This window comes from Sus scrofa, chromosome X (genome assembly GCF_054392235.1).
Source record: "Sus scrofa isolate SSC_HxYL_T2T_F1_AM1 chromosome X, Sscrofa_HxYL_maternal_Yorkshire_Landrace_v2.0, whole genome shotgun sequence".
Lineage (NCBI taxonomy): Eukaryota > Metazoa > Chordata > Mammalia > Artiodactyla > Suidae > Sus > Sus scrofa.
The window spans coordinates 46,040,199-46,053,650 of NC_139401.1; positions in this window are offsets into that span (position 1 = coordinate 46,040,199).

Genomic DNA, 13,452 nt, shown 5'->3' on the forward strand with positions numbered 1-13,452 from the left:
TTTTTTTTTTTGTCTTTTCAGGGCCGTGCCCACAGCATATGGAGGTTCCCAGGCTAGGAGTAAACTCGGAGCTGTAGCTGCCAGCCTACACCACAACCACAGCAATGCAGGATCCGAGCCACATCTGTGACCTACACCAGAGCTCATAGCAACACCGGATCCTTAAACCACTGAGCGAGGCCCGGGATCGAACCTGCATCCTCAGGGATACTAGTTAGATTGATTTCTGATGAGCCATGACAGGAACTCTGGAAGAATATTTTTGAGGTTCATTGTTTGGATATGCCATATTACTCATTCACTAGTTGATGGACATTTGGAATGTTTCTAATTTTGGCTATTATAAATAATGCTGCTGTGAACTTTCACATCCAGGTCTTTGTATGAACGTGTGGGTTTTTTTTTTAATTTTTTAATTAATTTTTTTTTAGGGTTGCGTCTGTGGCATATGGATGTTCCCAGGCCAGGGGTCCAATCAGAGCCAGAGGTGGCAGCCTATGCCACAGCCACAGCAACAGCAGATCTGAGCTGCATTTGCAACCTAGTCAGATACTAGGATACTAGTCAGATTCGTTTCCGCTAAACCACAAGGGGAACTCCTGGACATGTGTTTTCATTTCTCTTGGGCAGATATCTAGGAGTGGAGTTTCTTGGTAGTATGGTGAGTATATGTTTAATTTCGTGAGAAACTGGCAAATTGTTTTCCAAAGTAGCTGCACCATTTTATATTCCCACCAATTATGGGATTTCCAGGAATTCTATATTTCTATATTTCTATAATTCTATATATATTTGCTATGGCCAGTCATTTTAATTGTAGCGTATAAAATGGTATCTCAATTGTGATTTTAATTTGCATTTTAGAGAAATGACTAATGATCTTCTTTTCATGCACTTGTTAATTCATATGTCTTCTTTTGGTGAGATGTCTCTTTAAATCATTTGTCCATTTTTAAAATTTGGTTAAAAAAATGCATTTAACCCAATGCACTATAAGGTTCTTTGCATGTTCAGGATATGATTCCTCTCTGCAGTGTGTGATTTGCATATATTTCCTCACAGTCCGTGGCTTGACTTTTCATTTTATTAATGATGTCTTTTGAAGAAACAACTTTTTAATTTCATTGGAGTCCAATTCATCATCTTGTATGGATTGTAGAAATCTTTATATAAGCCACGGTCACAAGAATTTTCTCCTGTGTTTTCTTTTGAAAGTTTTATTTAGGGTTACCTCTTACATCTATAATCCATTTTGAGTTATGCATGGTGTGACATATGAGTCTAAAGTCATTTTGTTTTGCATGTGGATAGCCATGTTCCAGGACCATTTGTTGAAAAGATTGTCCTTTCACCATTGAATTGCCTTGGCATCTTTGTTAAAAATCAGATGACCAAAAAGACGAGGGCTTATTTTTGTTTTTTGGGCTTTTTTCTTTAATGATTTTTATTTTTTCCATTATAGTTGGTTTACAGTGTTCTGTCAATTTTCTACTGTATAGCGAAGTGGCCCAGTCACACATACATATATACATTCTTTTTCTCACATTATCCTCCATCATGCTCCATCACAAGTGGCTAGATATAGTTCCCAATGCTATACAACAGGATCTCATTGCTTATCCATTCCAAATTCAGTCATTTGCCTCTATTAACCCCAGGTTCCCAGTCCAGCCTACTCCTTCCCCCTCCCCCTTGGCAACCACAAGTCTGTTCTCCCAGTCCATGAGTTTCTTTTCTGTGTAGAGGTTTATTTGTGCCGTATATTAGATTCCATATATAAGTGATATCATTTGGTATTTGTCTTTCTGAGTTACTTCACTTGGTTATGAGTCTCTAGTTCCATCCATGTTGCTGCAAATGGCATTGTTTGTTCTTGTTTATGGTTGCATAGTATTCCACTGTGTATATGTAACACATCTTCTTAATCCATTCATCTGTCGATGGACATTTAGGTTGTTGCCATGTCTCGGCCATTGTGAATAGTGCTGTGATGAACATAGAGGTGCATGTATCTTTTTCAATGAATGTTTTATCCAGACATATGCCCAGGAGTGAGATTGCTGGGTCCTATGGTAGTTCTATATTTAGTTTTCTGAGGTACCTCTATACTGTTTTCCATAGTGGTTGTACCAATTTACATTCCCACCAACAGTGTTGAAGGGTTCCCTTTCCACACACCCTCTCCAGTGTTTGTTATTTGTGGACTTATTAATGATGGCCTTTCTGACTGGTGTGAGGTAGTACCTCATAGTAGTTTCGATTTGCATTTCACTAATAATCAGTGATGTTGAGCATTTTTTGTTTGTTTTTTGGTCTTTTGTCTTTTTAGGGCCGCACCGCGGCATGTGGAGGTTCCCAGGCTAGGGGTCTAATCGGAGCTACAGCTGCCAGCCTACACCACAGCCACAGCAGTGCTGTATCCAAGCCATGTCTTCGAGCTACACCACAGCTCAGAGCAACGCCAGATCCTTAACTCAAACCCACTACCTAATGGTTCCTAGTCGGATTCATTTCCACTGCACAATGACAGGAACTCCATTTTTTCATGTGCATGTTAACCATCTGTATATCTTCTTTGGAGAAATGTCTATTCAGGTCTTTTGCCCATTTTTCAGTTGGGTTGTTGGCTTTTTGCTGTTGAGTTTTATAAGTTGTTTGTATGTTTTAGAGATTAAGCCCTTATCAGTTGCATTGTTTGAAACTATTTTCTCCCATTCTGTAAGTTGTCTTTTTGGGGTTTTTTGTGGTTTCCTTTGCTGTTCAAATGCTTGTCAGTTTGATTAGGACCCATTGGTTTATTTTTGCTTTTGTTTCTGTTGCCTTGGGAAACTGACCTAAGAAAACATTTGTAAGATTGATGTCAGAGAATGTTTTGCCTATGTTCTCTTCAAGGAGCTTGATGGTGTCTTGTCTTACATCTGTCTTTAAGCCATTCTGAGCTTATTTTTGTGTATGGTGTGAGGGTGTGTTCCAGATTCGTTGATTTGCAGGCAGCTCTCCAGTTTTCCCAGCACCACTTGCTGAAAAGACATTTTCCCATTATATATTCTTGCCTCCTTGTGGAAGATTAATTAACCGTAGGTATCTAGATTTATTTCTGGGTTCTATATTTTGTTCCGTTGGTCTGTGTGTCTGTTTTTGTACCAGGACCACACTGTCTTGATGACTGTGGCTGTGTAATATTGCCTGAAGTCTGGGAGAGTGATGCCTCCTGCTTGGTTTTTGTTCCTCAGAACTGCTTTAGCAATTCTGGGTCTTTTATGGTTCCATATAAATTTTTGGTTTGTTCTAGTTCTGTGAAAAATTTCATGGGTACTTTGATAAAAATTGCATTGAATCTTTAGTTTGCTCTGGATAGTATGGCCATTTTAACAATGTTAATTCTTCCAATCCAGGAGCATGGGATATCTTTTCATTTTTTTGAATTCTCTGTAATTTCCTTGATTAATATTTTATAGTTCTCAGCATATAAGTCTTCCACATCCTTGGTCAGGTTTATTCCCAGGTATTTAATTTTTGGGAGTGTGATTTTAACAGGTATTGCATTTTTGTATTCCTTTTCTAATATTTCATTGTTGGCATACAGAAATGCAACTGATTTCTGATTGTTAATCTTGTATCCTGCTGCTGTGCCGAATTCATTGATCAGTTTGAGTAGTTTTTATGTGGAGTCCTTAGGGTTTTCTGTATATATAGTATCATGTCAACTGCATAGAGTGAGAATTTTACCTCTTCTCTTCCAATATGGATTCCTTTTATTTCTTTTGTTTGTCTGATTGCTATGGCTAGGACTTCCAATACTATGTTAAATAAAAGTGATGAGAGTGGGCATTCTTGTCTTGTTCCATATTTTAGCAGGAAGGCTTTCAGCTCTTCTCCATAGACTATTATATTTGCTGTGGGTTTGTCATAAATGGTTTTTATTATGTTAAGGTATGTTCCCTCTATACCCACTTTGGTAAGAGTTTTTATCATGAATGGCTGTTGGACTTTGTCAAATGCTTTTTCTGCATCTATTGAAATGATTATGTGGTTTTTGACTTTTCTTTTGTTAATGTGGTGTATGCTGTTGATTGATTTGCATATGTTGAACCATCCTTGTGAACCTGGGATGAATCCCACTTGGTCATGGTGTATGATCTTTTTTATATGTTGCTAGATTCGGTTGGCTAAAGTTTTGTTGAGAATTTTTGTGTCTATACTCATCAAAGACATTGGCCTATAATTTTCTTTTTTGGTAGTATCTTTATCTGGTTTTGGTATTAGGGTGATGGTGGCTTCATGGAATGGCCTTGGGAATGTTCCTTCTTTGTCAGCCTTTTGGAAAAATTTAAGAAGGATGGGTATAAGTTCCTTTTGTATGTTTGGTAGAATTCGCCTGTGAAGCCATCTAGTCCTGGACTTGTGTTTTTATTACATTTTCAATTTCATTTCTAGTGATTGGTCTGTTCAGTTGATGTATTTCTTCTTGATTCAGTTTTGGCAGGCTGTCTCTAGAAAGTTGTCCATTTCTTCTAGGTTGTCATATTTGTTAGCATATAATTATTCATAGTATTCTCATTTTTTTTTTGTATTTCTGTAGTATCTGTTGTGATTTCTCCTTTTTCATTTCCTATTTTATTTTATTTTTTTCTCTCCTCTTCTTGGTGAGTCTGGCCAGAGGTTTGTCAATTTTGTTTACCTTTTCAAAGAACCAGGTCTTGGTTTTATTGATTTTTTTCTATTGTTTTTTGAATCTCTGTTTCATTGATTTCCTCTCTGATCATTGATTTCCTTCCTTCTGCTGACCTTAGGTTTTGTTTGTTCTCATTTTTCTAATTCATTTAGGAGGTGGGTTAAGTTGTCAATTTGAGATTTTTCTTCCTTTGAGGAAGGCCTGTTTTGCTATGAATTTCCCTCTGAGTACTGCTTTTGTGGCATACTGTAGGTTTTGAATGGTTGTTTCTTCATTGTCATTTGTCTCAAGGTATTTTTTAATTTCCTTTTTGATTTCCTCATTGACCCATTGGTTTTTTAGTAGCATGTTGTTTAGTCTTCTTGTAGTTAGTTTTTCCTGTGGTTTATTTCTACTTTCATGCCATTGTGTCAGAGAAGATGCTTGATATAATTTCTGTACTCTTAAATTTGTTGAGGTTAGTTTTGTGCCCCAGTATGTGGTCAGTCCTTGAGAATGTTCAATGTGCACTTGAAAAGAATGTGTATTCTGATTTTGGGGGGGGCGGGTATAATGTCCTGAAAATGTCAATGAAATCTAACTTTTCTGCTTTGTCATTTAGGATCTCTGTTGCCTTATTGATTTTCTGTCTAGAGGATCTCTCCATTGATGTGAGTGGGTGTTCCCATCAGTTTCTCCTTTTATGTCTGTTAGTATTTGTGTGTGTGGGGGGGGTGCTCCCATATTAGGGGCATATATATTGACGATTGTAATATACTCCTCATGAATGGGTTCTTTTATCATTAAACACTGTCCTTCTTTATCTTTCTTTATGGCCTTCATTTTAAAGTCTGTATTGTCTGATATGAGTATTGCCACTCCTGCTTTACTGTCTTGTCCATTGGCATGAAGTATCTTTTCCCATCCCCTCACTTTCAGTCTATAGGTGTCCTTTGCCTTAAGGTGAGTCTCTTGTAGACAGCATCTTGTAGGCTTTTGCTTTTTTATCCAATCTGCCACTCTGTGTCTTTTGATTGGAGCATTCAGTCCATTGACATTTAAGGTGATTATTGATAGATATGTATTTATTGCCATTTTAAACCTTGTTTTCCAGTTGATTGTATGTTTCTCCTTTGTTCCTTTCTTTTTGTGGTTGGATGCTTTACATTTATTTCATGCTTTTGTACTTTTCTTTTTAGTTTTTGTCAGTGTAATGTTTGGTTTTGATTTGTGGCTGCCCTGTTTTTGAAGTATGTTAACCCCTTCTTATGTCTGCTTGCTTTAGCCTGATAGTCATATAGACTCAAACACTTTATTTTAAAAAAAAAGAGTCTATTGGACCCCTAGCCTGGGAATCTCCATGTGCCGTGGGAGCGGCCCAAGAAATAGCAAAAAGACAAAAAAAAAAAAAAAAAAAAAAAGCAATAAAAAAAAGAGTCTAGATTTTCTTACTTTTCTTCCCCACATTCTATGATTTTGAAGTCCTTTTTAAAAATTTTCATGTTTGTCCATTTTCTGTTCCTTGTGTTTATGTTCACTTTTATAGTAGGGTTTTTCCCCCCTTTTAGATCTGTATACTGGCTTATTTAAGTGATTGCTTTCCAATTGTGATGTCCTCCATCTATTTCTTCTTACATCTTTTTTACTTAGAGAAGCCCTTTCAGTATTTCTTTTATTTTTTAAATTTTATTTATTTATTTATTTATTTATTTATTTATTTATTTATTGTCTTTTTAGGGCCACACCCACAGCATATGGAGGTTCCCAGGCTAGGGGTCTAATCAGAGTTACAGCCACAAGCCTATGCCACAGCCATAGCAATGCCAGATCTGAGCCATGTCTTCCACCTACACCACAGCTCACAGCAACGCCAGATCCTTAACCTACCGATTGAGACCAGGGATTGAACCCACGTCTTCATGGATGCTAATCAGGTTCATTAACTGCTGAGCCATGACTCGACCTCCTCAGTATTTCTCTTAGAATGGGTTTAGTATTGCTGTAGTCTTTCAGCTTTTGTTTGTTGGAGAAATTCTTTATTTCTTCTTCTATTTTAAATGATATTCCTGCTGGGTAGAGTATTCTAGGCTACAAATTTTTCCCTTTTATAACTTTGAGTATGTCTTGCCACTCTCTTCTGGCCTGTAGTGTTTCTGTAGTAAAATCAGCTGATAGCCTTATGGGGGTTCCCTTATAATTAATGCCTTGTGTTTCTCTTGCTGACTTTAGAATCCTCTCTTTAACTTTTGCCATTTTTATTATAATATGTCTGGGTGTGGGCCTGTTTGGGTTCAGCTTGTTTTTGACCCTCCATGCTTCCTGTATCTTGATATCTATTTTCTTTAGATTTGGAAAGTTTTCAGCCATAATTTCTTCAAATATATTTTCAATCCCATTTTCTTTTTCTTTTCCTTCTGAAATTCCTATTATGCATAGGTTGGCCTGCTCTATATTATCATAGATCTCTCATATTGCTTTCATGTTTTTTCATTTGGTTTTCCGTCTGCTGTCCTGATTGGGTGATTTCCATTATTCTATCTTGCATGTCACTAATTCATTCCTCTGCATTATTCATTCTGGTCTTTAGTGCCTTTAACTCAGTTTGCATCTCTGCAAATGAATTTTCTAGTTTTTCTTGGTTTGTCCTTATATTTTCTAGTTCCTTTCTAAAGTAATCTGCATTACTGTTTATATCCGCTCTTAATTCCTTCATGTTTGCCCTTAATTCCTTCAGTATTTTCGCCATCTCCCTTTTGAACTCAGTGTCTATTAGGCTGCAGAGGTCTGTTTCATTGTTTGCAGCTTTAGGTGAATTCTCCTGTTCTTTTAACTGGGAATGGTTCCTGAGCTTCTTTATCTTGCTTATAGTTTTCTCTGTCAGTGAGTTTAGGGAAACCAAACTATAGTCTTGGAGGGCTATTTCTATGCAAGAGCACCCCTTTGTATTTTCTGAGGGGGTACTATTTATGTTTGGTGTGGGAGTTTGTATATTTGCTATCTCTTTCTTTGCTGTTAGCAGGCTGTTATCCTCAGGGTGCTGAGTGTTTTTCCAGGGAGAAGGAGGCCATGGGTAGGGCTACTATCCAGTGCCTGGTTGCTGGGCTCTTGACAGTAGCAAGGATCTGCAGGAAGGTGGCACAGGCTACTCCTATTTGCAGGCCCCTGGAAAGTGGTAATGTGCCTTAGGCAGATTTAGGACATACCCAGAGCATTTGGCAGTGGTAGTGTGTGCCCTCCCCAATAATGGCTCCTTGCTTTTCCTGTGGGCACAGACCTTCTCCCGGGTTCTCTCAGCTGTGGTGTTCCACTCCCCAGCCCATGGCACACCACTCCCTAGCCCCTCAGGCTCTCTCCACACAGCTAATCCTAGTCCTCTCCCTGGAACTGACCTCCAAGCCTGAGTATCAGCACCCAGCCCCGCCTGAGCATCTCAGTTTGTGGTGTCCATGTTGGTGGTGCAGATGATCTGTGTGGCTCTCGCTCTGCTTTGCCCTCCTCAGTCCAGCTGCTGTGCTTTTCTTGGTTACTTTGAGGTCCCTCCATCTTGGCTGATCTCCCCATCAGTTAGGTGGCTTCCCAGGGTGTGGGTTCCTTTTCTCTTTCACACCTCCTTCTTATGAATGCCAGTCCCATCCTGATTCCTTCTCTCTCTCTCTCTCTCTCTCTCTCTCTCTCTCTCTCTCTCTCTTTTTCTTTTGTTCTACCCAGTTATGCTGAGGGTTTCTTGCCCTTTTTTGGCGATTTAAAGATCTTCTTTGTTTTTCTGGCTCATTCAAATACCATATGATATCACTTATAACTGGAATCTAATATCCAGCACAAATGAACATCTCCTCAGAAAAGAAAATCATGGACTTGGAGAAGAGACTTGTGGTTGCCTGATGGGAGGGGGAGGGAGTGGGAGGGATCGGGAGCTTGGGCTTATCAGACACAACTTAGAATAGATGTACAAGGAGATCCTGCTGAATAGCATTGAGAACTTTGTCTAGATACTCATGTTGCAACAGAAGAAAGGGTGGGGGAAAAACTGTAATTGTAATGTATACATGTAAGGATAACCTGACCCCCTTGCTGTACAGTGGGAAAATTAAAAAAAAAAAAAAAAAAAGATCTTCTTCCAGCATTCAGTAGATGTTTTGTGCAAATTGTTCTACATGTAGATGTGTTTTTTTGATGTGCTTGTGGGAGAAGGTGAGTGTGACATCTTACTCCTCTGCCATCTTGATCCTCCTCTGAGGGTTTATTTTTAGATTCTATTCTGTTCCTATAAGCTACATATCTACACTTATGCTAAAAGCATAAGTCTTGGTAATTGCAGCTTTATATTAAGTTTTGGAATCAAGTAATGTAAGTTCTCCAACTTTGTTCTTTTTCAAAATTATTTTGACTGTTCTATGCTTTTTTCATTTCCACATACATTTCATAATCAGTTTGTCAAATTCTTTAAAACTTGCAGGGATTTTTTATAGGGATTGCATTGAATCTATAAATCACCTTGGGGAGATTTGACATCTTAAAAATATTGAGTCTTCAGAGTTCCCATCGTGGCTCAGTGGTTAATGAATCCGACTAGGAACCATGAGGTTGCGGGTTCAATCCCTGACCTTGCTCAGTGGGTTAAGGATCCAGCATTGCCGTGAGCTGTGGTGTAGGTTGCAGACGCAGCATGGACCCCCCCGTTTCTGTGGCCCTGGTGTAGGCCGGTGGCTACAGCTCCGATTAGACCCCCAGCCTGGGAACCTCCATATGCCACAGAAGCGGCCCTAGAAATGGCAAAAAGACAAAAAAATTGAGTCTTCCAGTCCATAAGCATAGTGTATCTCTGGATTTTGTTAAAGATCCTCTTTAATTTCTATCAGTAATGTCTTGTAATTTTCATTGTACAGGTGTTGCAATTCTTTTCTCAAAGTTTATTTCTAAGTATTTTTCTTTTTCATACTATTATGAAGTAATTACTTTTATGTTTTCTTTCTTAGATTGTTGCTAATATGTAGAATGCAATTGATTTTGTGTATTGATCCTGTATGCTGTGACCCTGCTAGACTCGCTTATCAGTTCTAGTACATATTTTTCATTGTAGGTTACTCAGGAGTTTCTACATATAAGATCATGTTGTCTGTGAATAAAAATAATTTTACTTCTTCCTTTTAAATATATATGCCTTTAATATGTTTTCCTTGCCTTATTGCACTGGCTGGAATCTCTAGCAATGTTGAATAGAAGTGGGGAGAACAGATATTCTTGCCTTTTTTCCTAATCTTAGGCTTAAAACAGTCTTTCACTAGTATGATAACATCTGTAGTTTTTTTGAAGTCACCATTTATAAGACTGAGAAAACTTCCCTCTATTCCTAGCTTAAGGTTCTTATCATGAAAGTGTTGAAATCTGGTAAATGCTTTTTCTGTGTCTGTGCAGTTGATGACCATATGGTTTTGTTTTTTATTCTATTAATATGGTGTTTCTCGTTAATTGATTTATTGGATATTTATAGTGAGTTCAAGAGATTTCAGATTGATCAAGGAAAAAGATGTGGCCACAAAGTGGCAGTAGCATACAACCAGCTTTAAAATAATGCTTTGAAAGGGGATAGGCAATGGGATATCCTCATGGCAAAAGACCGTCCAGGGACCACACCACTCAGGAGGGGAGGAAGATAAGTGAAATCCAAGGCGATGTGTATCTGAGAGGAGACTTATGTGTCAAGATGGGGAGTCTCTGTGTCAGAGCACTAAAGAGCAGCAGTGTTTTGGTTTGGGGTCTTTATAGACCTAGGATTTATCTTATCTATGGCTAGCAAATGTCACCTGCAGTTTTATGGGGTTTACAAAGCAGCCAGGTTCTAAATGGCTAAAAGTCTACTTATTGGGGTTATATTTAAAAACAAATGCATGTGTAAAAATTTGAGTTTGGTGCCAGCAACTTTTGAGCTAATGGTACCAGCCTGCTATAAAAAAGTAAACAACATAGAGCCAGTCAATATACAGGGGCCATCCTTGGCTCATTTATGTAACACTCCATCCCCTGGGTCCACGTTGTTGTATAACCTAAGTTGTATGTTATTTCATAACACATGAGTTTGAGGCCAGCATAAAGCATCCTTAAGACCCAAAATTCTATAAAGGCATAAACTAAGATTTCAAAGCCCCTTCACAGTCAGTCTGCCAATTTAGTGGGGAAAGCCAGGAGAATCAATCAGAAAAGAAGAATATTTTGATTTGTTTAGAGGATTTCAATTTCTTTAGTCAGCAGAGTGGTATTATGGGCTCTATAGTGTATAACCCTGACTTTCAATAAAACTTAGTATTATCTACCCACATGCAGCATGATGTATTGGCAAGTATGCAAGACCCCACCCCCACCCCCACCCCCAGCCAAGTAATCAGTCAGTAATTTAGGGCTATGTGGTTTTCTAACACCATAGTCACTAAACTTAAGATGAGACCAAGAGTTCCAGTCCTTGGACTATTTAATTTGTTTGGACTAGCACTCTGTGGTCTTCTCATTGTTAGGTGATGCCCTAACTGTATACTGTTTCTGCTGCCCCCGCACTGTTGCTGAAACTTGGCCTCCGTCCACTAATGCCAAATAGAAGTGTGATAACAGAGTTTTGGGCAAAGGAGAAAAAAAATTGCTTTGCTTTGCCAGGCAAAGGAGGCCACAGCAAGCTAATGCCCTGAATACTATGTCCTCCTTTGGGAGAGATTAGGAAGTGGTTTTATAGTTTAGGAATGAAAATAGGGCCACAGATACAAGTGGATTCTTCTTCAGAGTTGGTATTTATTGGCTCCAGAACTGGTTCTTGTGGTCTGCATTCTTTCTGGAATGAAAAATGCTTCATCAAGGAGTTCCCATCATGGCTCCTTGGAAACTAATCTGACTAGTATCCATGAGGATGCAGGTTTGATCCCTGGCCTTGATCAGTGGGTTAAGGGTCCAGCTTTACCCCGTGAGGTGTGGTGCAGGTCACAGGCATGGCTCGGATCTGGCATTGCTGTGGCTGTGGTGTAGGCCAGCAGCTACAGCTCCCAGTCGACCCCTAGCCTGGGAACCTCCACATGCCGAGGGTGCAGCCCTAAAAAAAAAAAAAAAAAAAAAAAAAAAAAAAAAAGACAAAAAAAATGCTTCATCAAGTAATTAACATCTTCCATTTGTTAAGGGTTTTAGTTCTTCAGAAGAACTCAAAGATATTGTTATATATATATTCCTTGAGAAGGAACCAGGACCCTGCCCCAAGGCTGCACCATTGTTTCCTGACTCTTCTCCCCTTTTCTCTGCATCCCCTCCCTTCCCTGACTAGCAACTGTTTGAACCTGAACTTTGAAACTCAGGGAAGGTCATGGAGGCTGAAAGGCCTATTTCCTACAGACAAGAAATGGGGGACACAGAAAGGCTTTTGTAAAAGCTCAGTATCCCCACAGGGCCCTACTCAGTTTCAAAACTACTAGTGATCCTAGAGTGGTGAGTACAAGAGGTACTATGTGAAAAGCTCATTTACAGTGATAGGGAGTGGTGGCTGGCATGATTTGTCGAGGCAAGTCCTTAATGAGTTCTTCTGAGGAAAAATCTGCTGGAATTTTTAGCCAAACCCAAGGACATAAATACTGTCCCATGTTGGATGAGGAGAAGCTTATGATGGGCTCACCAGTCTCCCTCTGTTGCCTGTATTTTCTATGTTCCTCCGAAGGTAACTTTGTGTGGCACAGTGAGATTCCAGGGGGTGTTAAAAGGAGGATAATTATAGTTTATCTAGTCAAACAAGCCTGCATGTTAGCCACCTTGCATTCAGCACCTTGGCCAACTCCATTGGTTATGGACTCAGCCCACAGTTAGCCATAGATTTTCATGAGATTAACCTCTTGATGTTGTTGTTGGATATCCATGGCTAGAGTAATATGCTTATCTTGGTAAGTGAAGTTTATGAAGGAGCTTGGCCAGGTAGAGTATTATGCTATGTATACTAAAATCAGGTTGGCAGAAGCAAGCCCAGTAAACTTATCACCTTGTATGTGGCTGTGGATAGGGCTATATGAAAGTTTAGGTTGCTGGGCAATAGTATCTTCATCCTTTTTATTTATTTTTTTTTTATTTATTTATTTTTATTTTTATTTTTTTATTTTTTTTAAAGTATAATTGATTTACAATGTTGTACCAATTTCTGCAGTATAGCAAAGTGACCCAGTCATACATATATCATATATATATATATATATATACATATTCCCTTTCTTATATTACCTTCCATCATGGTCTATCACAAGAGACTGGATAGAGCTTCTTGTGCTATAGAGTAGGACATCATTGCTTATCCATCCTAAATATAATAGTTTGCGTCTACTAACCCCAAACTCCCAGTCCATCCTACTTCTTCCCCCCTCCCTCTTGGCAACCACAAGTCTATTCTGTCTGTGAGTCTATTTCTGTTTTATATATAGGTTCATTTGTGCAATATTTTATATTCCACATACAAGTGATATCATATGGTATTTGTCTTTCTCTTTCTGACTTACTTCACTTAGTATGAGAATATCTAGTTGAAATCATGTTGCTGCAAATGGCATTATTTTGTCCTTTTATGGTTGCATAGTATTCCATTGTATATATGTAACACATCTTAATCCATTCATCTGTCTATGGACATTTAGGTTGTTGCCATGTCTCAGCCATTGTGAATAGTGCTGTGATGAACATAGAGGTGCATGTATCTTTTTCAATGAATGTTTTGTCCAGATATATGCCCAGGAGTGGGATTGCTGGGTCCTATGGTAGTTCTATATTTAGTTTTCTGAGGTACCTCCATA